Source organism: Callospermophilus lateralis, chromosome 1 (genome assembly GCF_048772815.1).
Source record: "Callospermophilus lateralis isolate mCalLat2 chromosome 1, mCalLat2.hap1, whole genome shotgun sequence".
NCBI classification, from domain to species: Eukaryota; Metazoa; Chordata; class Mammalia; order Rodentia; family Sciuridae; genus Callospermophilus; species Callospermophilus lateralis.
In genome coordinates this window covers 94,892,917-94,910,317 of record NC_135305.1, presented here as the reverse complement: position 1 = coordinate 94,910,317, position 17,401 = coordinate 94,892,917, and the positions used below count along the sequence as shown (strand labels likewise).

Below are 17,401 nucleotides of genomic sequence, written 5' to 3'. Positions count from 1 at the left end.
ATTTTTTTTTCTTATAGGTATACATGATAGCAAGCAATGATATCTTGACAGAACTCTTGAGCAATTGCCAAAGTGTGTTTTGTGAAACCCTGGTCCCAGGATTTGCTCTGTACTGTTTCCGGAATCAGATAGGTCTGGCACACATGGTATGATACATATGCCTTCAGGTGACTTATAATGCATCTTAGCATGTTATCTGATGATCGTGCCCCCTTTTCATGAAACACCACAGGGAAAGCCCCTTAGAACTGTGTCCTATGCTATGCTCTCTGGGAAAAGCAGGGAAAATGTATTACTTTGTTACCTACAGATTTAACAAATGGACTAATGGAATATGCTGGTAATACACCTTGGCTATTCTCATCAACTATTCTAAAGGAAGGACTTTATCTTCCAAATCTAGATGCTCCATAAACCACCTAGGTCTGGAATGCATTTCCTCTGGTGCTTTAGTTAATGTTCATACGAATTGGTTATGATAAGATTCATTGATTTTAAAAAGTATTATGGAGATGCATGAGCTTTGAGGATTCACAAACACATCTGCATTACCATTAAGTGACCATGATGATAATATTTCTGCATTACTATTAAGTGAAATAGAACCTGTAAGTGAGCATAATAGTGTCTGATGGTGTCCTCACAATCACTGCTTGATGTAGCACCTTTTATACCCCACAAAGGGGAGCTCTGAATGAGATTGAATGCGATGGAAAGCAAGCACACATGTCACAGAAGCAACTCCTAGGAGGAACAAACTGGATGATGATTTCCTGGAGGTAGGTTGGAATAGGGCCACGTGTGTCCATTTCTAAGGTCACAGCTCTTTAATTCTCCCTCTGGCTAATTTGTTTAATTCTTGTTCCAGATTAATATCCTGTACTCTTGTCTATTCATAGATGCCTTAGTAGATAATTGCTGAATGGTCATTTAGCCTTATTTTGTTTATAAGCCTCAGTTTAAAAAATAAAATTTGTTTAAAAAAATGAAACTAAAAAATCACATAATTTCATATATATATATAGGATACTAGGGTCATTTTTTGTAATTAAAAAGCAAATGTATACTTTAGTCTTTTATTTTACTTAATTCCTATAATCATAACCTTTTTTTATTAAACCTTAGAAATATTGGTAGATGAATTTATTTGCATCTACAGATGAATTGCTTCACTTTGCAATTTCAAGAAAGAAAAAGCCACTGAAAGATATTGGTTTGGTTGTATCCAAATTTCTGAAAAAAAGTCTCTAACACCTCTAACACAAAATACAGTTATTGTAAATTATAATTAAATCTGACAATGGAAAGCTTGTTTCTAAAATAAATCAACTTTATGTTCTAGAATTGTCATTGCCAAAATTGTGTGGAAGCATGTCAGAATTAAACTAAAAGAATTATTGTTCTTGGAAATAAATTTATTTCAACAGGACACAATTTTGTGTTACTGTATTTTTCCTTAATTTTCACTTATGTGTATAGAAAAGTAATTTGATTCAGCGGCGTGTTGTATATTGCTGAAATAAATGGCACTCTGTGTTTCTCCTGGCCATTGTCAGCAATACTATGATTGCTGTAGATACATTTCTCTGTGACAAACATCTTCTTCAAAAGGGATAGGGAGAATCAATAAACTGATGTATAGAGATGTCCATAAATTGCCTAAAGTAAAACAATAAAATTATGGTAAATAAACACAGGAAATGTGGTGGAAATTGCATTCCATTTCAGAAAATTTTTGAAACAATCCTATAATTTTCTAACCATTTTTAATGCATTTCTCTCTCATGAACTTTGTCACCTGGTATTCAAACAGTAATCAAGCAATACATTATAAAATAGGTTATTTCAAGTAGAAATGATTTCAAATATAACATGGAATTCATGTACTAGCCATTAATTTAACAGAATAGATAGAAGATGAACTTGGCAGTAAAATAAGTACTTTTCCCTGTTTCTGATTTTTGTTTTTCTTAGAAAACTAAGTCAAGGGAATTCAATTCACCATTATAAAAGTCATTCCACAGCAATTTTTCTTTGTTTCAAAATCATGTTTATTGGCTTCTTTCACTTAGCAATATGTGTTTACTTGATTATTTATTTATTCTTAGTGGTGAATATTCCATTTTAATATACATTTGAATGCTCCAAATGTATCACATTTTAAAAAATACATTTACATGCTGAAAAATATCTTGGTTGCTACCAAGTTTTGACAATCATAAAAAAGTTGCTGTAAACATCTGTGTACGGGTTTTTGTGTGGATGTAAGTTTTCAACTTCTTTGGGTAAATACCAAGGAGTGTAAATTACTAGATTGCAAAGAAAGAGTGTGCTTAGTTTTGTAAGAAACGGCCAGCCAGATTGTCTTCCAAAGTGGTGGTACCATTTTGCATTCTCACCAGCAGTCAATGAGAGTTCCTATGGGTCCACATTCTTATCAGCGTTCGATATTGTCAGTGCTCAAGATTTTGGCCACAGCAATAGGTGTATGCTAGTGTTGCATCCCTAAATGGAAGAAGCCAATCTGAAAAGCCTACAACTCCATGACATTCTAGAAAAGACAAAACTATGGAGACAACAAAATGATCAGGGGTTGTCAGGGGTTAGGGAAAAGGAGTAATAAATAGGCAGAGCACAGAGGATTTTTAGGGCAGTGATCTCTGCATGCTACTTTAATGGTGGATGCATGTCCTTATACATTTGTCCAAACATCACCAAGAGTGAACCCTACTGTGAACTATGGGTTTTGAGGGATAATGATGGCTATTATATTATATATTATTAATAATTATTGATGATGATTATTATATTATATATCATATTTGAGGGATAATAATGTAGGTTCATTAATTTTAACAAACATACCCCTCTTGTGGGGGGTGTTGATAATAGGGGAGACTATGCATGTATGGGAGCAGGGATATCTGGGAAATTTCTGTGTCTTCTGCTCAATTTTGTTGTAAATCTTATGCTGCTCTAAAATATATAATCTATTTCAAAAGTCACCCAAAATAACCCCCAAGCTATTTTTTAAAATATTTTTTAGTTGTCAATGAACTTTTTTTTTTTTTATATGTGGTGCTGAGAATCGAACTCAGTGCCTCACTTGTGCTAGGCAAGCACTCTACCACTGAGCTCCAACTCCAGGCCCAACCCCCAAGTTATTTTGAAAATTAAACAATGATATCAACAGGACCTTCAAATAATGGAAGCAAGGAGATGACTTGAATTTACTGTGATCTGCACTGATGCCTGCGGAAATTCCCTTCTCCATTCCTGTGATGGTTACGTTTTCCATGTGAGCACTGCCACGTAACAGTGAAATGCTTAACACGTGGTTGATCCTGCTCTCCACCCACTTTTATTTAAAGATTGAAAGACATCTGCTCTGCTTTTTCCTTGAAAGGCCTTAACCTGAGGATGCACAAAAGGCCATTCACAGTGAGGCCCAAATAGACAACTCCAGCTTCATCTCCACTCTGCCTCAAGGTTAGGGAGCAAGAAAAATGGCAGAACTCTGGAGTCACAGTGAGTTCTAAAGGGTGCCCTGCCACCTGTCACCTTGACCAAGTTCCAGGTGCGTTTACCAGAAAGCAGACTCTAAGGGTGTGGGGTGAAGGGTGTTAATGAAGACTGGACCCTGGATGACCCAGGAGGAAAGGAGTGGGGTGGGGCAGGGTGTAGAGGATTTGAGCTCCAGTGTAGCTGGACCTAACTGCCAATCCCATAGGGCTTATCATTTGTCCTATTATAATTAATTATAGCCTTATCTGACTCCTTCATGGCCTCCTAGGACCATGAGCAACTCAAGCGCAGAGAAGATGTCTTATTTCTCTTTACTTCCTCCCGCTACTCTGAGTGCTGAGCACAGTGCCTCTTTAGGTAAGCAATGAATGTTTGTTGAATGAATAAATCACACGGAAGGGAAAGATCAGTCATTAGTCACACACGAGTAGCTTTCCCATTCCAAGGATTTATAGAACCTATTGTTTCCTTTTCTAACTTTACCCATGGGAAGTCCAGAGTTAAATTTAATGAGCAACTATAGAAATGATATTAACCTAGTCATTTGGTATCTTATTTTCCTTTCACTCTACATCGATTTTGGTGTTTGTTTTATTGACTCTGCTTATGAGTATTATATGTTTTTGATCATAAGCCCTCTCAGATCCCTTTTGAATGAAGGCAGGTTATAAATTATGTGTATGCAAAAATAATATCTTCCTGGCCTTCAAAAACATTTAGTTACGATGACTATAGAATCAGAAGTCATCCCTCTACTTGAAAGGATTTATTTATTTATTTTTCTCATTTAAAGGATTTATTGATAGAACACAAAGGTTCCAAATGTGTCCTGAATCAACTCGTCCAAATATATTTTTGCATATGTTCTATGTTTATAAGAAGTTCAGGGGGAAAAGCATTATAGCTAAGGTATGGTAGAGATCAAGCCCAAAATATGGTCCATGATGGAAGGAAGCCATAGATGCTGAACCAAAAGGGAAATAAGTGGAATCATTCATTCATTCACCCTTTCACTCAGTTATATTTACGAGTCCCTGTCATCTGCCTGTGCTGTTCTAGATGCTGGGGGTATAGAAGGAGCAAGATCAAAGCAGGGGAAAATATACTTTCCCTTTTTTTCCCCCTTGCTTTCTTATGGAAGGAGAGAGGCAGTAAATGTGTAAACAGTAGACAAAATAATTTTAGGTAGCAGGTTGTGCTAGGAAGACTATAAAAGAGGAGAATGTGATAGAGGGACTGGATGGGAGACAGAGAACAGATATGTTAGATTGCATGGTCAGAGATTTCCCTGAGAAGGTGAGATCTGAGGCAAGAATTTAGAGAGGAGAGGAAGCCAATCTTATAAATATCCAGATGCAGAGTCATGTAGAGAGGAAACAGGAAGTACAAAGGCCATGGGGCAAAAACAACCAAGGCTGTTACAAGCCATAGGCTTAGAAAGCATTTATAACTATTTGGATATTTGTTATTTTAATTTATACTTGGTACACATGGCAGATTTATCTTGGTAAAGAATCACAGAAAGAACTACAGGTTCCAACTGACTCTTAATAGTTTTCAACTCATTTGTAGCCATATTAAAATCCTTATAACATTTTAAAAAGTTTCAACAAAATACACTGCAACTCAAAGCATGTGCTATTATTTTTTAGATATGAGGTGTGCCCCAGAAGCTCATGTGTGAGACAATTCAAGAAAGCTTAGAGGTGAAATCATTGGGTGATGAGAGTCTTAACCTAATCAGTGCATTAATCCACTGATAGGGATTAACTGAGCCATAACTATACGCAGGTGGGGAGTGGCTGGAGGAGGTGAGTCACTGGGTGGTGTCCCTTTGGGGTCCCTGGTGAGCAGGCACACTCTCTGCTTACTGACTGCCATATCCCCAGCAGATTTTTCCTTTCACTCTCTTCTTCCATGATATTCTGTCTCAACTCAGGTGCAGAGCAATGGAGTCGGCTGTCTATGGACTGAGACCTCTGAAACTGTGAGCACCAAATGAACTTCTCCTCTGGAATTGTTATTGTCAGGTGTCAGGTTCTTTTGGTCACAGTGGAAAAAAAAAAGCTGATTAAAACCTGTATACACTAATATTATAGTAATATTTAGCCATTACTATCTGAACATCCATCCCTCTATTTATAAAGATTTATTTATAGAAGGCAAAGCTTCCAAATGTGTCTTGATCAACTTGACCCAATATATTTTGCACCCATTCTGTTTATGAAGAGTATGGAAAAAAGTGCTATAGCTAAAATATGATAGAAAGAGTGTGTAAAATACAGTCCACAGGGAATAAAACTTAGCTGCTGAACTCAAATGAAAGATAAATGGGATCATTTACTTATTCATACACTAATATGCACATGCTTTGAGTTGTAGTGTCTTTTATTAAAACTTTTTAAAATGTTGTAAAGATCTTAACATGACAATCTGTCACTACTATTGCAAAAAAGAAATGGCCCACTGTCGTGTCTGGTCCAAGCCCTGGAGCATTTGATCCAAACCAAATACAAGGATTTCTAAGGATGGAGTATCTGTTCTTTTATGAGCCACAACCAATAACATTTCTTCTCCAGACTTTAGTGGAACAAATGAGAACCGCTGGGGCTAGTTTGGATTTATCCTCCACTCCCTGACCTCGAACTGGGCAATGCTTTGGATTATTGAATCAGCCTTTATAGCAAAGATCTTTTGAGTTTCTTCTGTTAGAATGATTTGTAATTCACTACTTACTTAAAGATCCCTGCAGATGGTCCCATTTATAATATTTAAATTAAGTGTTTTAGGGAAAAGATGGTAGAATTAAATCATTCTGCTTATGCAGAAATGAGTGAGAGAGGACCACTAAAATTGAGAAGCATAAAACAGAATTCGGAGAGAGAGGTAATTGACAAATGAAATGGAAGCTCAGAGAAGTTGCCCAGGTCTTCCAGGTACAGGAAACTCTCACTACTTACAACCTGTGTGGCTTTCCCAGCACTCTTCATAATGATGTTTTTTTTTTTTTTTTTTTTTTTTTTAAATCTAATGGTGATCAGTCCTAGCATAGGTTTGCTATATAGATAGCCATACCTTCATATAATCTATCTGGATTTTGGTTTAAAAAAAATGAGCATCTCTGAGAGATTTCTCTGTACTCACTATTGGTTTTTATATTCTATTGGTAAAGACAGAAGTGGCCAAAGACATAGCTCTTTATGTGGAAGAGCTTACACATTTGAGTTGATCTAATCAGGGGTCTTTGATCTCCTGATCAACTAAATTAGCATTTTAAAATAAAAAATGACTAGACTAATGCAGGACATAGTGGTATTGAAAGTTTCCAGTAGCAAGAATTTAGAGTGAGATTTTTATTTGGTATGTCATGGAAAACCTTAGCTGTCTGGGGACCCTAGAAGCATGAAACATATGAGTTTACTGAGACTTCTGGATGGCTGTGGAGTTTTTAAAAACAATTTTAATCTTATACATGAAAATATTAGAAAGTGAATTGCTAGTTGCATGAGTGTAATTCCAGTGGCTCTGGAGGCTGAAGCAGGAGGATTGCAAGTTGGAGGCCAGCCTTGGCAATTTAGCAAGACCCTGTATCAAAAGAAAAGAAGGAAGGGGAGGAAGAGGAGGAAAAGGAGAAAAAAAACACTGGGAGTGTAACTCAGTAGTAGAATGCCTCTGGGTTCAAACTCCAGTACTGGGGTGGGCAAAGAAAATGCATTACTAACTTACTAACTTCATGACTGTTATGGTTTTGGCCTGAAATATTCCCCACAAAGCTCCTATGTTGAAAACATGATACCCAGTGCAGGAGACTTTAAGAAATGATTGAATCGTGAAGGATCTAACCTCTGTGGTGAATTATTCCATTTGCCGGATTAACAATTTGAATGGACAACTGAGTGGTAACTCTAGGCAGGTGGGGCATGGTTTGCAGAAGTAGGTCCCTGGGTGTGTGTCCTTGGAGACTATATTTAACCTTTGTCCCTTCCTTTTCTTTTTCTCTCTGTTTCCTGGCTGCCATAAGCTGAGCAACTTTCCTTTGCCATATCCTTTTGCTGTGAGGTTCTGCTTCATCTTAGGCCTAGAGCAACAGAGCTGGTTGGTCATGGCCTGAAGGTGTGAGCCTAAATAAAGTTTTCCTTCTCTAAGTTGTTCTTTTCAGGCATTTTTTGTCACATCAGTGCAAAGCCGACTAACACAAGGACCTTCTTTAACGTTTATCACTTTTATTACATAAGATGTATGTGTTTCTTATTAAAAAAAACTATAGAATAGAAACAAATAATGTATAAGTTAAAACTACTCTAACCCCCAAGATAACAATGCTAACATTTTGGTATCTGTCCTATTGGACTTCTTCCTGATGATGCATAGATAAGCAAGAATAAGAGCACACTAAAAGTAATTTTGCAGGAATGGGATATTTTTAAATTATTTTTTTACTTATTTATCATGTGTAATTCACATCTTTCCATACCAATATACTTTCATGTCTTTCTGGTTAATGGAATGCCTTATTTTCATAATGACTTCAAAGTATTATGAAAATCGATGAGTACTGTATGAATTGCCAGGTTTTCTGGCCCTGGATTTATCTTCATAAGATGTTTGAGAATCTTGATTTGAAAAGCTTTGTAGTCTTAGAATTACTGTACATGTGGACCTTCTCTGATTCAGTGCCTAATGCCAAGCTCTCTGGGTAGCATCCCAGCTCTTTTAACAGGCCATGATCACATTCTCTCTTGCTCAAGTTCTTTCCTTGAAAACCTGCCAGATTCAGCTCCTTGCAGTCCCCCTTCAACCCTTTTAGTCTTCTCAGCCTTCCAAGGGAGTGTGGCTCTGTCCTGAAATGTTGCTCATCCTCCATGCAGGAGCCTGTATATCCATGCAAGAATTTCTAGGTCCAGTGCTCTGTTTCTTGTCTCTGGGATCTGGGGTTGGGCTGGGGTTTATTCCAGATGCCTGTCTCTCTCCATCCATTCTCCTGCCATAGCTTGTCTAGGTTTTGTCAAACTCAGTGCTGGTGGTGCCCTCTTTGCTATTGGATAATTTGCTTCTTTTGCCTCCACTTCTGATATGCCCAGAAGTTCTGTGCACAATGAGCTGTGTTTCTGCATCTTCCCATTATGACAGGTGATGTCATTTTTCTCAGTGTCTTTGGACTTGCTGCTAAGAGCACCTCTTCCCTTTCTTATTTTTTGCTTTTAATTGGTGGCAGTTTTGCACCAGAAAACCAATCTTATTGGATCTGGGTCAGAGTTTTAATGTCTTCTTTCCTTTAAGAAATGTGCATAAACATCTTGACAAAGATCTAATGTTTTTTGCATTATTATTTTTTTTGTTTGTCTCTTTGTTTCAAAGAGACAAGTTGCTGGACAAAGGAGTTTCCAATACGGGTGTTGTCACCTGTTGTGAGTGAAAAATGTTTTTTTTTTTTTATAGTTTGCTAGGAAATTATGTAGCTATTAGCTCAAGAGAATTCTTAAAGATATATATAGATTCTAGAAGAGTTTGTATAACTTTACTGCAGACATAAATGGGTTGATGAATAGAAATCAGGAATCTAATCAACTGATTATGGGAATCCATTTAATAATTAGGTCATTTTTATGCTTCATTTGGGACAGTAACACTGTCCCCTGCAATCATGCAAATATCCTACAGGGAGAAACACATGTACATACAAATCAGTCTTTTGCAATCCATAGCAAAAGATTTCATTGGGTTGCTTTTTAAAATAGCTTTGGATGGGATAGTGAAAGGCAACCCATGGTGAAATGTCTCGTGCCTGAAATGTCTTGTGCCTCACCAAATGCATAAAAAAGGCAAGAGAAATATGTGAATCATATTTTTCCGGTGTCACATCATGCCATGGATTTCCCACGGGAGAATCTACCTTTTCTGGGGAGTGAGGAAATTAAAGTTTAGGTGAATATTCTTTCCTTCTAGATTACAGGGTGCTGGAGAAAATGGTGGGCTGGGTACCAGTAGAGTTTCTGAATTTGAGGATCACTGTGAAGCCTGTTTTAGCAAAAACATTATCAAGTATCATAGTGAAAGGGCCCAAGAGAGATGACTTCTAGGAGACAAAGGGTGGGAGACAGCACTGCAGCAACTTTTAATTGCTTTGTCTCTGTACAGACGTTTATCATAAAAGCAGATACATTCTAATGTATAATGAAAATAGGTAAAAGCAGTTTCAATTCATAATGATGTGATTTTTTCCAGCATCTGGCATCCTCACACTTACAAATTTTTTATTTGATAGTTTAAAAATCTCCTATAAATTGCAATGTAAGCAGTGAGCTGAAAATTAAAAGGGCAAAACAAAGAATCATCTTATTAGGCAAACATCAACATTCTTAGAAATACAGAAAGAATCCTGCAAAACAGAGTTTTTATACATGGAATAATATTTACTATATAACAGTATTGTCAGATGCTTAACATATACTATCTAACTTAAGCCCACACAACCCTGAAAAATAGATTTTTATCCAAATTTTCAGGTGAAGAAATTAAGGTTTAACACCTTGTCCAAGGGGTACAGGAGCAGCTGCAATTAGAATCTAGGTCTCACTCCCTCCAGGATTTTACTGCCTTTTTAGAGTATAGCAAATAAAAGAAAATTTTGTAGGCCAGGTTTATACAGCTCAAATTAAATGGAGCTATGAAAATATTCAGTGGGAGCATCTATACTTCTCATGTGAATAATATGGCAATTTTTTTCTGAGTTATCTATATTTCTTCAATTGGGTTGGGATGAATAGATCATTTCTAAATAAAACAGGAGAGCATAAAAAAATGAAATGAATGGGCTCAATCCCAGTTGAAGCAAGAAGAGTAAAATACATTTCCCTGCTTGAAAGAAAACGATTCATCTATTTGAGGTTCTATAAATGCCCTCTTTCAGAAAGGCATACAGTGCTGTCTAGAAGGGCATTTTACCTCAAAATGACGAGAGCTTTCATTTTGAGAAGGAATATCCTCTCACACGTTGACCCAAGTGAACATTTCTCTCTGGAAATCAGGGGAGTTAGTGTTGGTGACCTGGGGAGGGGTGGGGGAGGGCACGATGGTAGAACCCAGAGGAGAAATTGGCCCTGGATCTCTTTTGTGTTTAAAAACATTTTTAAAGAAAAAAGGAGAACAGTAGTAATCGTCATGGGAAACCACAGAGAGCATGTAGGATGTTTGTCTCTTCTGCAGGATCACAGAAACTGGGTGGATTTTGACCTGTAGAACTTTCAGTAATGGGTCGTGCAAAAGGAGAAAACCCATTTGTGTCTATTCTTAATATCCAAGTTAAGAGGGTGGGAACTTAAGGGAAGGAGGTGAAGCCATGCTACAAAATTAGGTAAAGGAGGTGGTAGGTAGTTTGGGTACAAAGGGGAAGGGGCTAGCTAAGTACATAGGCTATCCAACTATAATAATGACTAGAAAACCATGAGCATAAAATCAGAGGTTGATTGCTGGACAAAGAGCAAGGTAGCAGAAGCATTCTTACATCAGGAGAGATTTAAATGCAGATGATTCCCTATCAGGATCTATGATTCTAGCTCTATTTTTGCCAATCTTCAGAAAAATCCTAATTGTGTTGTATTTGCATGGTAATGATGCATGGCACCTACAACTTGGCTTGTTCAAAGCAGAACTCCTTTCCTCTGCAGTTCCTATGTATTCATGCCCACCTCCTCTCCCTCCTCAATTTTCAGGGCCCATCAATGACTTAATTTTAATATTGGCTTTGAAAAGGAACTGCTTCTCTTCCTTCTTACCACTGCTGTCAGCCTAGTTTAGGTCCTCATTTCTTCACATTTGGACTATTGCAAGATCATTCTCCTTGAATTGCCTCTAGCATTTTCCATGTTTAATTAGTCCTCCCCACAGGGGAAAACTCAAAGAACTACATAATTCAGACACAACATGACTGTCAGACACTTCTGGGCTCACATCCTTACTAGGAATGGCTTACTTAGTCTTTCAAATGATCAGAAACAGTTTAACAAGGATCTCAGGTTGGTCCTTCTAAAATTTGAAGAGTTTCTTCTACTTTCTGAATGACCCTAAGTTGCAAGGATGATAATGTGTAACCTTGGATAAATGTCACCATGTTGGAGAAAGAAGAAGTCTTTCAGAGGATCTGGAGAAAACTTATTTTTTAGAAGGCTCAAAAATGGCAACAACTCCTATAAGACATGGAAGAGAGGCCAAGATAGGACTTGCTGGAATTTTCTCTTGACTTGTAGGGTTCATCTTTTCCATGTCACATCATGCTACACCAGCTACTCCAGATGACAGCATACCAAGCCATGCCACACCATGTCACCAGAATGTTTCACCAAAGTATCTAGAGAGCCAACTTGGTCTGTAGTATGGATTGGCAGCATCTTTGTGGGAAACACAGATCAGGAAGACTGGGAAGAAGGTGAGTGATGGAACTTCAAGAGCTATTGCATCCAAGATGGTAGCATTGAGGACAGAGAGGAGAGAAGGAATTTGAGAAGGAAAATATGGCTCTGCACCCACAAATCGTTGTTTCTGCTCAAAGATGTTCCTGGGACAGAGACTATCTATCTCTTGAAACATTTTTGTCATTAGAAGAGGTAGATTGTTCTCCAAGGTCATTGTATCAAAGTCATTCATGAGATGCAGCAAAACCTGGGTCTGCTAGGAAAAGAATGTTGAATTATCTTCTTAAGTGTGGGGAAACAAACCCTTCATTTGCTAAAAAATTATGTTTTATGTATAATTAAAATATAATTATGAATATATTTAATATTTTATTTAAATTATTTAACATAATTTATATATAATATACAGTTTAGATTCTCAGTTTTTATTATATTCATATAGTTTGTATTTATATATTATTTACATAATATACAGTTATCCCTTAATATCTGTAGGGGATTGGTTCCAGGACTCCCCATGGATACCAAAATTTACGGATGCTCAAATTCCTTATATAAGATAGCAAAGTATTTATAACCTGTACATAGCCTTCCTTGTGCTTTAAAGCACCTCCAGATTACTTATAATATTTAATACAATGTAAATGCTTTGTAAATAGTTGTTATGCCATACTGGTTAAGGAATAATAATTTTTAAAAAAGGTCTCTGCATATTAGTATAGACTCAACCACATTGTAAACCTCTGCATAGTACACAAGCCAAGGTTGATGGAATTTGCAGATGTGGGACCTATGGATACTAAGAGCCAACTGTATAAATTAAGTAAGTTATCTCATTATAATAAATACTAAATACTAAATATATAATTTAATAAACTAATTTATATAAAACCAAATATATTGATTTTATTAAATGTATAAGTATATTTATTAAATAAATATTAACTATGTTAAGTATATCAGTAAATATGTGCAATTATAGTTAATAAATATGAATTACTTTAACATTAAAATATACTAAAATAATATTAAAATAGAATAAAAATAATACCAAAAAATAATAAAAGCTATGTCCATTATAGAAAATGATATGTTTAATGTGTTGTTTTGAGTTTTTACATCTATTCTAGACACTGGAAGCTTCTAGTACTGTGACTGTGACAATTTCAAGTAGCACACGATGTTCCAGTAGATTCTCTATTTAGAGTTGGAAGAGAACTCAGAAACCATCTACTCCCTGGGCATACATGGATATGTTTCTTGAACATTCCAGACTTACTTTCCTACTCTGTGAAATGGGCAAGCACTAGAATGTTACCTAGGTACTGGGTCCAGACTAGAGAATCTTCAGCACAGTGTGCAGCTGAGTAGGTGACAAGAAGCACCGAGATTGCCCTCTGGAGACTCAGGGCTGGCTGTTGCCTATCTTCCCTGGTGCTCTCCTCCTTCGCTGCTCCTCCTGTAAATCCCCCTCATGACCATTCATTTCTCCAACACTTTGCATTTGTTGGGTTTCACACTTAGTTGTAGCAATCCAGAAAAAAAAAAAAATGAAAAAGTTTAAGACTCAAACCACATCTCTTTACATTTGCCATCCTAGGAGAGATCCAATGACACTTTTCTATTGTACATACCAAGGAATGGTTTGTAGAGTCCTGCACACGCTACTATAAGACAGATTAACCACCAATTTGCAATATACTTAAAATGGGCAGAATTGAGTTAAAAACACAAGCAATAGTTTATTGAGCTCTTTTTGTGGGCACACAGAAGACTTCATGCTACTTGTTCTTTTCTTCTTCAAATAAAAAAAAAGGGTTGTGAGGTAGGCAAATAATATAGCCCCATTTTACAGAAAAGAACATTGAGTTCAGAGAGTTTAGATAGCTTACCTAAGTTCACACATCTAGTGAGTGGCACAGTTGGATTTGAATTCAGTACAGTCATGATCCTCTATTGACTACTTGAAGGGGACGGGGAAGAATTTGATGGCTGGGGGAGCAATCACCCCTCCACCCATCCCCCAATTATTCTTTCTGCCAAAGTGTCTCCTATACTTTGAATACCCACCTGGACGCTCATTCACAGGACAGATTAAGGTAAGTCTCTTGGGACTAAATTTTTCCACTAGGACTAACTGCTTCTCCTGGGATGGGGCGAGATGGTATTTAATTTTGTTTTCTACACTCCCCTCCAGAGAATTTCCATACATGTCCAGTTAACCAGAAACTTTAAATATTAAAAAAAAAAAATTCTAGGAAACATTGGCCTGGGCTAGAGAATTCATTTGTCCATTAACCAGGCAAAGGAAAAGGCAAGGATTGAGCAAGAAGCCAGAAAGAAGAAACCAGAAAAGAGCTTTGCTTGGCCTACTTATGAGGGAGCCTTCCCAGAAGGTGCCGGGGCTTGGAGGACTCCATGGTCTCTTTAGGAAGGGGGGGACATCCCAGACCCCCTGCTCATCACCTGAGTAAGGGCTGGAGAGTAAATGAAAATAGCCATCCCCAGAGAAAAATATTTATTCATTTAATGGCTGAAACAAAATGCCATCTCTGCTGTGATAACAAAAGGTTTAAAGTGCATTACTGTCGTTTCTCAATACACTTGTGGTCTGGCTCCTGGGTCAGATGGTGCAACAGTCCATGTAATCCCCTGAACGGAAAAAAATTAGGCTCAAAGTGCCAAATGGACGCCCACAACATAATATCAGGTAAAACAAGCATATTCCTTCATCCCCTCTGTGCGCCCCCCCCTTCCAAAACCTCCCCAAATGTTAGAGAAATAGAGAGAAATTCCAGTCATTTCTCATTACTGTGAAGGTCAGCCTGGCTGGGAAAATTGTTTCTGCTTTACAATTCCCCAAACTGTAGAAAGCAGTTAGACTTCTGGACAAAAACTAATGTTGCATTCAAAGGGAAAAGAGGCTGAGACGGCATTGCTGCAGTAATAAGAGAATTTTTTACTCTTTCCACTTCCCTGTGAACCTAATCAACTGTGACATGAGAAAATATACTGGGCTCACCCAGCCAGAATCTGACTGCCACCTGAAAATGTCCTCAATATTCCACTGTTTGGGACTTTACAATGATCCTTCCGACATCAATTTTGTGCATGTACATCAAAATGCCATTAGAAATGCCTCTCCACTCCCCGTTCATGGGCCTGCCCTGGGCCTCCAATCCAAGACTGCCAGTGAAGACCCCCGTGTTTGACTGATGGCTTCTTTCTGTTACTCATCTGAAAACATTTGCTTATATGGAAAGGTGTCTTAGGGGAAAACAGGAGATCTAAAGATCTCTCTCTGCTGACTTCTCTCCCCGCCACCCCCAAATCTCTTGACTATTGTTAGATGGGGACTTTAGGAATCTGAAGGGCTTTAAGAATCTGTTTTCAACCCTTGATTAGTATTTGTTGACTTACTGAGTTCCCAACCTTTCCCCCCAAGCCCAGATAATTGGTTAGTACCTCATAGTAGGTTGAAATTTAAGAAAACCTAAACGTGCTAGGTACGGGGGACTGCCTGCGTAATCCCACTGCTGTCAGATGCTGTGCTGTGTAGGCACAGCGTAGGTGGACAGGTACTAGAATTGCTTTTTACTCTTTCTCCTCCACGCCACGTGTGTGTACGTTTTCTGGGCTTGTACACAGACACATACACATGCATAAATGATGCACAGCCAATTTTGACAAGTGCTGGGCATATATAATGAGCTTCTTGCTGACAGTTTTATTATTTTTCAGTTACCTAAAGTTGAACAAATCTAATGTGACTCCTCACAGTGGCATTATCATCTCCTCCCTTCTCCCTAATATTTACGGAAATATTACAAGTGTTTGACATATAAATTCAGCATTTGACTGACTTTAATAACCATGTGATCAATAAGAAGTGATATTTTTATAGTCCAAGTTCAATATTTAAAGGGTCACGGGTGGGAAATCTTCATCAAAACAATAAGGCAAGATCTTTTTTATTTTTCAGGTTTCATCGTTTCTCTTTTTAAAAAACATCTTCTCTGTGGAATGGCTACAATTAATAATTAAGATCTATTAAAAAATTGGCCATATTTACAAAGGGTGTGGATGTTCTGGGAGGCATAGATATGATACATTGCTTCTGAATGGCTTGAGTTTGGGGATACGGAGAAGAAATTCAACACAATGAACATAGATGGAAACTGGATAGAAAATCAATGCATGTAAATCTGGGAGCTTATTCTTTACTCAATAAGGATACCAATTCTCAGCCTCTTTGAAAAATTATTGCTTCTCCAGTAAACTCACACAGTTGGCTAAGACTAGGTAGGCAGTTCTCCATCCCCTGTGTGCTAGGCTTTGAATCATTTCTGAAGCTAAGTAGCAAATTCTTCCATTCCTCATTTCTCCTTGCTGCATATTTTTCCTAGGGTATTGGGTCTTCAGAATAAAATGAACATTAATAATCTTGATTGTTGGGTTACAATTCAAGAGCACATCTCTTGGTTCTTGGAATGCAAGAACGTGTCTCCCAGTTGAGTTGCAAAAGGGTTGGTCAGCCTCCGAGGTCAATCAATCAATTTTCTCGCTGTTCTTACACCCTTAGAAAACACTCAGCCTCCTGGCATCTTTAGGCCTTATCTTCTCTGTGCTCCTCTTTTGTCAGTAACACCACATGCATATCAAGTCCAAGACTCAGTACTCACTGAATTCCAGGCCCTGTTCTGAGAACATTCCAGATCCTAACCTATAAGGTTGAAACTTTAATCTACATTTTAAAAAGAAGAAAATGGAGGAACTGAAGAATTAAATAACTTGCCTAAGATGCTGCAGTTACTTCAGTGAGAAAGTCAGAGTTCAGACCCAAGCAGTCGGGCTTCAGCCTCCTTTCTAACTATACACTAAATTGACTCTCATTATCTTACTGACTCTCATTATCTTTATTTTTAGGGACCATTACTATCATCATCATCATCAACAACAACAACAACATTATTTTATGGTAAGATTAGACAAACTACTGCTCAGGATTCAAATCTGGCCCACAGATAGCTTTCGTATAGCTCACCAAGCTAAGAATGATTTTTACAGATGATTTTTTTTTATTGAGTAGACAATGATGAGACTTGTTTGAACTCTAATAAGCGAAACAATATCCACTTGTATTGGTTAATTTTATGTGTTAATTTGACTGAGCCAGGAAGTGCCCAGATATTGGATCAAACATGAATCTGAGTGTTTTTATGAGAATTTTTTGAAGATAAGAAGCAAATTCTTGAATAAGTAGACTGAGTAAAGCAGATTACCTTCCATTATGTGGGTGGGCCTTGAACAATCAGTAGAAGGCCTGAATCAAACAGAAAGCTGATCCTCTTCTTAGTAAGAGAGTTCTTCTGCCTGTCAGCCTTGGGACTTGAAATGGGACATAAGTTCTGCATATTTTGGACTGGGGGTGGTGGTGAGAGCCTCCATAGTCATATGACTCAATT

General features: G+C 37.5%; 1 protein-coding gene across 2 annotated transcripts in view; it reads right to left on the bottom strand.

Annotated features, from left to right (window-relative positions):
• Positions 1–17,401, bottom strand: part of Pou6f2 (POU class 6 homeobox 2) — a 470,488-nt gene that overhangs the window by 66,648 nt on the left and 386,439 nt on the right. The window lies entirely within an intron of this gene.